The 10,000-nt window shown below is 50.0% G+C and overlaps 1 protein-coding gene across 3 annotated transcripts in view; it reads right to left on the bottom strand.

Moving 5' to 3' along the window:
- LOC113816041 (RND transporter family member dispatched) overlaps window positions 1–10,000 on the bottom strand; it is a 117,531-nt gene that overhangs the window by 74,667 nt on the left and 32,864 nt on the right. The window contains exon 2 of one of the 3 annotated variants that reach the window (XM_070137502.1): window positions 4,506–4,547. The exons of 1 other annotated variant lie outside the window; for it this stretch is intronic. The gene's annotated coding sequence lies outside the window, so the exon portion shown is untranslated. Of the gene's footprint in view, window positions 1–1,816; window positions 1,945–4,505; window positions 4,548–10,000 lie in introns of those variants that run through there. One more of the 3 variants, XM_070137503.1, reaches the window with a different exon arrangement.

The following is a 10,000-nucleotide window of genomic DNA, read 5'->3' as shown; positions in this document are numbered from 1 at the left end:
TTGATTCCACGTTCCATGATTTCAAAATCCGTTAATTATGGTAATCACTTATTATCATTTTGACCTTTGTATTTCTTTTCTTTATTTTTTAATAAGAAGTTTTGAACAATGAAATTTCTACTGAACAAAAGAGAAAGAAACACTCCCGACATGTGTAATTGCTTCGAATCTAAATAACAAAACTTGCTTTATTTAACATTAGAATATGCATAAAAGATGCCGGGGGGGCGAAGGGTGAAATGGAGGGAGCAGGGGAAAGGGTGAGAGAGAGAGAGAGAGGAGGAAGAAGGGAGGAGAGGAGAGGAGAGGGAGGAAGGAGAGGAGAGGAGGAGAGGAGGAGAGGGAGAGGAGAGAGGAGAGAGGAGAAGACGGGAGAGGGAAGGAGAGAGAGGAGAGAGGAGAGAGGAGAGAGGAGAGTGGAGAGAGACAGAGACAGAGAAAGAGAGACAGATAGACAGAGAAACAGAGACAGAAAGAAAGAGAAAGAGAGACAGAGACAGAGAAACACAGACGAAAGACGAAAGACAGAAAGACAGAAAGAAAGAGAGAGACAGACCCCCACATACGCACGCGCCTTCCCCAACCAGGAAGCGAGCGCACGCACCGCCCGTCTGCAGCGGAGGCGACGGAGGGGGAAGAAGCTGCCAAGGTGGGGCAAGGAAGGGCATGCAGGCAGGAGGACGAAAGGAGGGAGAGAGAGAGAGGGAGAGAGAGAGAGAGAGAGAGAGAGAGAGAGAGAGAGAGAGAGAGAGAGAGAGAGAGGAGAATGAAGGAAAACAGAGAGGGAGCGTTGGAGAAGAGGAAAGAGGGAAGAGGGGGATAGGGGGAAGGGGGGCATAGGGAAGGGGACACTGGGAGAGAGAGAGACAGAGAGACAGAGAGAGAAGAGAAGAAAGGAAGAGAGAGGATGGGGAGCAGGACGGGTCAATGCAAACAATAGGATAATTTATGCACGACATAAACATGCCTGCTCACACAAGAGCAGGCAAAGGCACACACACGTACACATGAATACACGCACGCACATAGACACATATGTATACATACATTTACTTGCATGGCCACAGCTACAAACACCCACACGCATACACACACGCACGCATACACACACACACACACACACACACACACACACGTGTATTTTTATATGTATTTATGTATGTGTATGTGTATATGTATTTTTATTATATGTGTACCACTCCCCCTCCGCCACTCCTTCGCCTTCCCACTTTGGCTCGCCACCGCCAGGGTACGAGGCCGAGCGCTGCTTGTATTGATGCTGCTCCGCGTCCCTCCAGGAGCGTATAAACATCCGCCAACCCAGGGCGCCTCCTCGCCTCCTCGCCTCCTCGCCTCCTTCGCCTCCTTCGGCTCCGCTCTCCCTCCCGTTTCCTCGGGATCCGGAGCCTTCCCCAGATGGCGTCCGTGCGTTCCTTAATATCCCCCCCCCCCCGTTCCCGCAGGAGGAGGAGGAGGAGGAGGAGGAGGAGGAGGAGGAGGGAGAGGAAGAAGGGCAAGACCAAACGGGGGCAACGCCTGGGCCGCGAGTACGCGCGCACAATCGATACGGGCGGCGATTCGGCCTTGACCTGGATTACGTAACTGGCAGCTGCGAGGCCGTGACATGGTCGGAGGGCGAGCGGCGGCCTCCCTCTCCGGCGCGGAGGCCACCTGCCGTCTGTGCTGGCATACGCCGCCACGCCTGTGCAACTGGGTCCTGCAGGCGGCCCCTGCGCGCACCACACCTACCTCTCGCCACGCACGGGCGCTACGCCGCGCCGCACCACCAGAACGACGGCACTGCTTACGTAATTACCAGAGCGGCGGGACTTCCGGGAGAAGAGTCGGGCGAGGGCGGCGCACGGCAGGTGAGGCGGAACCACAGGTGGCGAGCGAGCGAGCGAGGCGGCGGCGGCGACACGGCTCCGCACGGACGGCTGGAGGAGCGGCAGCCTCCACGGGACCCGACGCCGGCGCTGGCACAAGAGCGAGCGAGCCACGCGGCGTGGCAGTGGCAGGCGACAGGCGGGTGCACGTGTCCCTATTTCCGCCACGGGGCCCGACACATCGCTCGGCTGGAGCATTGCTAGCAACTCCTTGCAGTATTTGTATCACACACCTGCGCACGTACACGCAACTCCCACAAAGCAAGTATCCATGTGCCCATTTACGAGCACTCACACAGACTTCTCATGCACGCTTCTCAGTATTGTACAGCTGAAAAAGCAATCACCGGCAAAAACGTGCAACGAAAACATCAGACTATTGGCGTTGCGTCTCCCTCCCTCTCTCTCTCTCTCTCTCTCTCTCTCTCTCTCTCTCTCTCTCTCTCTCTCTCTCTCTCTCTCTCTCTCTCTCCCTCTCTCTCTATGCCTGTACGCAGTAGCAGTCGCGCCATCCCAAAAACTGGTCTCCGCTTCTACAAAAAAGAACAGCCATGCCAGAGCCTCAAAGCAGAGAGCAGCAGACTCCATTGGAACACAGTATGACATACCACAGCAAGCAAATAAAAAACCCTGAAACAGAAAAGAGGTGAAAGCAAACATTTACAAAATCCATTCAATAACATAAGTATGCGTACACATATCACACACACACTGAACTTCCTTCCACCAAAAACACACGCACATATATAAAAACGCACACACACACACACACACACACACACACACACACACACACACACACACACACACACACACACACACACACACACACACACACACACACACACACACACACAGAAACGGATACCCATATCCACAGGACATTTAATCAATACATCACAAACAGCATCAGGCACAAGACCTCAAATCCTTCAGAAAAGAAATAAAAAAAACAACAACCACATTAACGCACCTCAACGAAGTACACCTACAAAAGCAGAAAGAAACACGTGACCTAAGTTGTAGAGATGGCATAAAAAAAAAAAAAACACGAAATTTCCTGGGCTTCTACGCAATGATCTCCTCGTCTGCGCCCCGGGGACCAATACCACATCCACGCTGGTACTCGCCTTACAACCTCTGGCGACAGGGAAAACGGATACCGACGCGAAACGGAGAAGAAAATATTGATAAGAAACATGGGCGTCAATTTTGTTGCGAATAAACTCTACGGATTTCTGGAGCCGCGTTTCAGCTACCAAGAAAAGGAAAGAAAAGGACTATGCAATTGTTCTTTTCCTTTAACGGATATACGGCAGATTTTAATAATGCTATAGCTATCTTATATACTATAATATAATGCTATGACCATGAGAGAGAGAGGGAGAGAGAGATAAATAGATGGATGCATATATGTAGAGAGAGAGAGAGAGAGGGGTAGGGGAGGGAGGAAGGGAGGAAGGGAGGGAGGGAGGGAGGGAGGGAATGAGAGAGAGATAAATAGATGGATGTATATATGTAGAGAGAGAGAGAGAGGGGGGTAGGGGAGGAAGGGAAGGAGGGAGGGAGAGGAAAGAGAGAGAGAGAAAGGAGGAAGAGGGAGAGGAGAGGGGGAGAGAGAGAGAGAGAGAGAGAGAGAGAGAGAGAGAGAGAGAGAGAGAGAGAGAGAGAGAGAGAGAGAGAGAGAGAGAGAGAGAGAGAGAGGGAGAGAGGGAGAGAGGGACAGAGAGAGAGAGAGAGAGGGAGAGAGAGAGAGAGAGAGAGAGAGAGAGAGGGAGGAGAGAGGGAGAGAGAGGGAGAGGGAGAGAGAGAGAGAGAGAGAGAGAGAGAGAGAGAGAGAGAGAGAGCAGAGAGAGAGAGAGAGAGAAAGAGAGAGAGAAAGAGAGTGAAAGAAAAAGAAAAGAACTGAAAATAAACAGGACTTCCACATAGGCTTAAACAACTCGCACAATCCCTCACCAAAGGGACCCACATCAGTCAAAGACAAACAACCCCTCTGCTCTTCCCCTCCTCCCCCTCCTCCATCTTCCCTACTTTTTCCTACCACCACCACCTGCCACCTCCTGTTCCTTCCCCTTCCCCAATGCCCCTCCCCTTCGTCACAAGTGCCATACCATGCCACGCCTCTTCCACCTCCACTTCACCCCAAGGCGCCCCCTACCGGCTCTCCCCTCTTCCCCCAATGCCCCTACCGCCTCTCCACCCCTTCCCTACAATGCCACGTTTCTACCGCCCCTCACCTTGCTGCCAATGCCCCTATAAGCCCTCCACCGCACCCTTCCCACCAATGCCCTTTCACCCCTTCCCCCTTCCCCCAAATGCCCCTCTGCACCTGCCTCTTTCCCCCTTCCCCCAATGCCCTTACTGCCCCCCTCCCCCTACCCCCAATGCCCTACCTATTACCGCCCCTACCCCATCAACCCACGCTTACCGCCCCCAACACAACACACTTTGCACCACTCTTCCCTTCCTTTTCCCCCCTCACACCCCTTTTTCCTTCCCTATCCCTCCTTTTCCCCCCACTCTCCACCCCCCTTCTCCTCTTTCTCCCCCCTTCCCCCCCCCCCCCCATCCCCCCTCCTGAGGCGCAAACAAAGAGACCTCCACTGCGTCACCTACCTGGGCACCCGCAGTGGGCCCTCTCCACTGTGATCAATGTACCTGGGGGGAGAGAGAGAGAGAGTGCTTCAGGAATCTTAAAATACGAAGTTTCTTGAGAGAGATGGAGGGGGAAGGGAGAGAGAGGGAGGGAGAGGGATGGGGGAAGAGAGATGGGAGAAGGGGGGGAGGATGGACGGGGAAGAGAGAAATGGGAGGAGTACCAGGGGGAGAGGAGGAATGGGGAAGTGTGAAAAGGGAGAGAGAGAGGAGAGAGGAGGGGGAGAGGGAGGGAAGAGATAAGGAGAGATAAGGAGGAGGGGGGATAGGAAAGGGAGGAGGGAGATAGAGGAGAGGGGAGGGGGAGACAAGGAGAGAGGAGGGGGAGATAGGGAGGAAGAGGAGGGAAATAGGAGAGAGGAGGGGAATGGGGAGGAGGGAGGGGGAGAGGGAGAGAGAGAGAGAGAGAGAGAGGTAATGCCTAGAAGAGAGAGAAAGCTCCGTTAAACGGATCTCAAAACGCAATTTCTTACCCGACTTGTTCGGAAAAATGTACAATCTTGCGTCCTTTTTTTTATCTAGTCTTGTTCATGATGAAAATTTAGGAGACACACACACACACACACACATACATACATACATACATACATACACACACACACACACACACACACACACACACACACACACACACACACCTATGTATGTGTATATCTATTTCTTCTTCTTCCTCTTTTTTTTACTTTTTTTACTTTTTACTTCTTTTTTTCAACAGGCAAAATTTATACCGTTAATAGTAATTTCATGTTGTATCTTGTCAAATACTATGAACTACTAATTTCATTACAAAAAAACGACTTTCCTTTTTCAAACACAGAAATATCATAGTCATCACCATCATGACCAACACCATTCTGTATTAACGTCTCCATCACCACCACTTTATCTGCACTATCATCACCATCGTCACCACCCTCTTGCACAATCGACATCACCGGTCATTTACGCTATCAACACCTTTCATAACATCTTTCACTATCATCACCATACACACAAAGTCCTTTGCAGTATCATCACCATCACTATCCTGTGCACTACCATTACAATTATCACTATGTGCACTAACACCACCATCATCACTATCCTTTGCACCATCATCTCTATCCAGTCCACTAGTATCACCATTATTACTATCCATTCCACTGTCATCACCGTCATCATCACCAATCTCTTAGGCACCAACATCATCATAACTCTCTTAGGCACCAACATCATCACACTCTTTGGCACCATCATCATCATCACTCTCTTTGGCACCAACATCACCATCATCATCACTCTGTGGCACCAACATCACACCATACACACCAACCTTTTGCCCCATCACCACCATCACCACCACCACCACCCTTCTGAACTCTCCCATTCCTACAGGACCCATCACCACAACAAACCCCACCCCCACCCCCCCTCACCATCCTCACCTACACCCTACACGACCACCCACCACCTCTCCACAATCCTCACCATCGCCATCTATGGATCTATCTTAGGCACAATACTATACCTTCTCATGCTAAATCATGATGATAGGACAGCAGTCAGTAAAAAAAAAAAAAAAAAAAAAAAAAAGGCAAAGTCGCCAGCTTCCGAGATAATAACATCAACTAAAAAAAGGAAAAAGAAAAAAAAAAGAAAAAGATGAAAAAATAAGAGGCTTTCAGATCTGCGAGCATTCAAGAAGTGTCCAAAATGTCACCAACATACCAATGACATCAAAACTAACCTAATATCATCTGGGGCCCTACAGGACACACACACAACATGTACCACCAAGCATGCACATACTTTTGCACAGACACACACACACACACACACACACACACACACACACACACATACACACACACACACACACAGCACGCACACACACATCACACACACACACACTGACACAAAACACGCCCCAACAACATTCTGCTGTAATAATCAGACTCAATAAAACGCCCCCTCGCTTTGAAGTCACCCTCCCACCCCCTCTCCCCCTCACGTATCCCCTTAGTGAAGACACTCCCTCCCCCTCCTCCCCCGTCCCCCTCTCCCCCCCCTCCACTTATTAATCTCCCTGCGAAGTTTAACCGATCAGCTGATCAGTCAAGCAATATATCGTCAGCTTAGACACAGTGTTGGTTGGTTACACAGGGTGGCGAGGCAGACGGGGAGGGACTGAGGGGAAGGGAGGGGGGGGGGGGAGAAAGGGAAGGGAGGGGGAAGGGAAGGGGAAGGGAAAGGGAGAGGGTGCATGGAGGTGGATGGAGGAGAGGAGGACGGACAGGAAGAAAGAGATGGAGGAGGAAGGGAGAAAGGAAGGAGGGAAAGAAGTAAGCAAGCAGGGAAGGAAGGAGAGGGGGAATAGAGAAGAAGAGAGTGGAGGTGGGAAGTGGAGAGAGGGAGGAGGAAGGAAGGAAGGAAGGAGGAGGAGGAGGAGGAGGAGGAGGGAGTAGGAGGAGGAGGAGAGAGGAGGAGGAGGGAGGAGAAAGAAAAGGGAAGGAGGGAGGAGGAGGAGGAGAAGGAGCAGGGAAGAGGAGAGGATGGGAGGAGGAAGGAGAAAGAAAGGGGGAAGAGGAAGAAAGAAGAAAGGAGAGAAGAAAGCGTCGGAGAGAGTAGAAGCAGAAGGAAGAGAGAAAGGGGATGGAATGATGGATGAGAAGAGGAAAGGTAAAAAGGGACGGGATGGCGGAGAGAAAGGGAAAAATGAGGAAGATGAATAAAGGGAATGGAAGCGAGAAGAAAGGGAAGGGGATCGCAAAAAAAGAAGAAATAGGAGTAAAGGAGTAGGTGGAAAAGAGAAACAGGAAGAAAGTGGGAGGAAAGAGAAAGGGAAGAAAGAGAAGGGGATGGAAGAAAATGAGGAAGAGAGAAGCAGAGGAGCAACATAAACAGGGAATGAGAGAGAAAAGACGGCGAGAAGGAGTGAGAGGAGAGCAAAAAGAGAGGAAGGAGGAGGGGGCAAAAGAAAGCAATTAGTGATAATGAAAGGAAAGGAGGAGTGGGAAAGACGTAAGAAACGAAAATATTTGAAGACGAGGGAAAGAATTTTAATATAAAAGTTGGCACAAGATTGCCATTTCCCGATATAACGAAGGGAAGAAAAACACAGATCGAAGAAGAGAAGAAAGAAAGAAGAAATGGACGCCAAAGAGAACAGAAAATAATTATCAAGCTGCTCCTTCAAAAGGGAGATTGGAGGGAGGAGGAAGGGTGACGAAAGAACGACAGAGAAATTTAAGGGCGGAAGAAGGGTGAGAAGTGAACGACAAATAAATATAAGGAAGAAGGAAGGGCGATAAAAGAACGACAGAGAAATTTAAGGGAGGAAGAAGGGTGAGAAGTGAACGACAAATAAATATAAGGAAGAAGGAAGAGCGATAAAAGAACTACAGAGAAATTTAAGGGAGGAAGAAGGGTGAGAAGCGAACGGCAAACAAATATAAGGAAGAAGGAAGGGCGATAAAAGAACAACAGAGAAATTTAAGGGTAAAAGAAGAGTTAAAGTGAACGGCAAACACGACCGGAGGGTGAACAAAGGGTGGAAAGTGAACGAAAATTCCAATTTAACGGAGAAGGGAAGGGTGGAAAGTGACCAGCAAACTGTAGGGAGGGAGAAAGACGGTAGAGGGAGACGTGAACAGCAGTGGAGAAGGGAGAAGGAAAGAGGAGGGGGGAAGTAAAGGATACTGCGACTAGAACGTAAAGAAGGGAAAAGCGAAGAGAAAAAGGAAGAGAATACAAAAGAAACTGGACAAAGATAAAGTAAAAGAAGAGACAAAAAAAAACAAAAAAAAAAAACAATAACGTTAATGATAACGCGATTCTGACACAAGAAAAAACTATCATCATATTTTTTTCTCATTCCTTACAAAATAAAAAATAGAACCTGAAACAAAAAAAAAAACTTATGCCAATACAAAGACAATAACAAACCATAAAACAAAATTAACAAACTTTCACAGATAGAAGAAAAAAATATGCCAATTTTACCAACTAACAAGAAAATGACAGATGCCCTTAGATAGAAAATGAAGGACTAGGAAAAGGAGAGAGAAAGGGGGATAGAGAGAGAGGAATAGGGGGCAGAAGAGGGGATAGGAGAATGGGAATAATGAAAGAGGAAAAGGGTAGAAGAATAAAGAAAAGGAGAGAGAAAGGGGATAGGAAGAGAGGAATAGGTAGCAGAGGAGGGGATAAGAGAATGAGAATAAGGAAAGAGGAAAAGGGTAGAAGAATAAAGAAAAGGAGAGAGAAAGGGGATAGGAAGAGAGGAATATGGGGCAGAGGAGGGGATAGGAGAATGGGAATAAGGGAAGAGGAAAAGGGTAGAAGAATAAAGAAAAGGAGAGAGAAAGGAGGTGGAGGAAGAGGGAATAGGAGCAGAGGAGGGAAGGTGAATGAGAATAAGGAAAGAGGAAAAGGATAGAAGAATGGGGTAGTAGGAGGAGAAATATCGGAGAGGTGGGGTGGTCGAAGACGAGGAAATGAGGAGAAAAAGAGAGCGAGATGAGGCGAGACGCACAAGGAAGGTACAGGAGAAGGGGAGGGGAAGAGGGAGTGGGGGAGAAAGGGGTGGGTGGAGGGCGGAGTGGGGGAGAAGGGGGTGGGTGGAGGGCGGAGTGGGGGAGAAGGGGGTGGGTGGAGGAGTGGGGGAGAAGGGGGAGGTGGAGGGGGAGTGGGGGGAGAAGGAGGGGAAGAGGGCGGAGAAGGGGGTGGGTGGAGGGCGGAGTGGGGGAGAAGGAGGGGAGAAGGGAGAGGGCGGAGGAAGAGGGTGGGTGGAGGGCGGAGTGGGGGAGAAGGGGTGGGTGGAGGGGGAAGAATGGGGTGGGTGGAGGGGGAGTGGGGAAGAAGGAAAGGCAAGGGACCGAAGAGGACACAAAGAGGGGGATGGGGGGAGGGAGGGATGAGACGCGAAGAGCAGAGGAGGGAGAAGGGAAAAGGTGCAGAGGAAGGGTCGAAATTGGGGGAGGGGGGGAGGGGGGATTACTGAGGAGATGAGGGCGGACAAGGGGCTGGGATTTATGGGTGAAGGCAGGGATTGGGGAGGAGGGAAAGGAAGAGAAGGAGGAAGGAGGAGAGGGATAGAAGAGAAGACCGGATAGGAGGAGGAGGAGGAGGACGAGGATGAAGAGGCAGAGCAAGAGAAGGAGGTGGAGGAGGAGGAAGAGGCAAAGCAAGAGGAGGAGGAGGAGGAGGAGGAGGAGGAGGAGGAGGAGGAGGACGACGACGACGAGGAAGAAGAAGGGGAGGAAAAGGAGAAAGAGAAGAAAAAGAAGAAGAAAAGAAAAGAAGGAAAAACAGGCCAATAAAAAGACGAAGAAAAAGAAGGAAGAGGAGGAGAAAAAGACGAAGAAACAAAAGAAGAAGAAGAAGAAGAAGAAGAAGAAGAAGACAGGGCGGCGAAGGAAGCGCCCGGCAAGGATGGAAGGACCGCAGTAATGAGCAGGAAGGAAGGACTTAAGAGG

The sequence above is a fragment of the Penaeus vannamei genome, chromosome 23, assembly GCF_042767895.1.
Source record: "Penaeus vannamei isolate JL-2024 chromosome 23, ASM4276789v1, whole genome shotgun sequence".
NCBI lineage: Eukaryota > Metazoa > Arthropoda > Malacostraca > Decapoda > Penaeidae > Penaeus > Penaeus vannamei.
The sequence above is the reverse complement of the archived record's forward strand: the minus strand, read 5'-3'. Positions and strand labels throughout refer to the sequence as shown.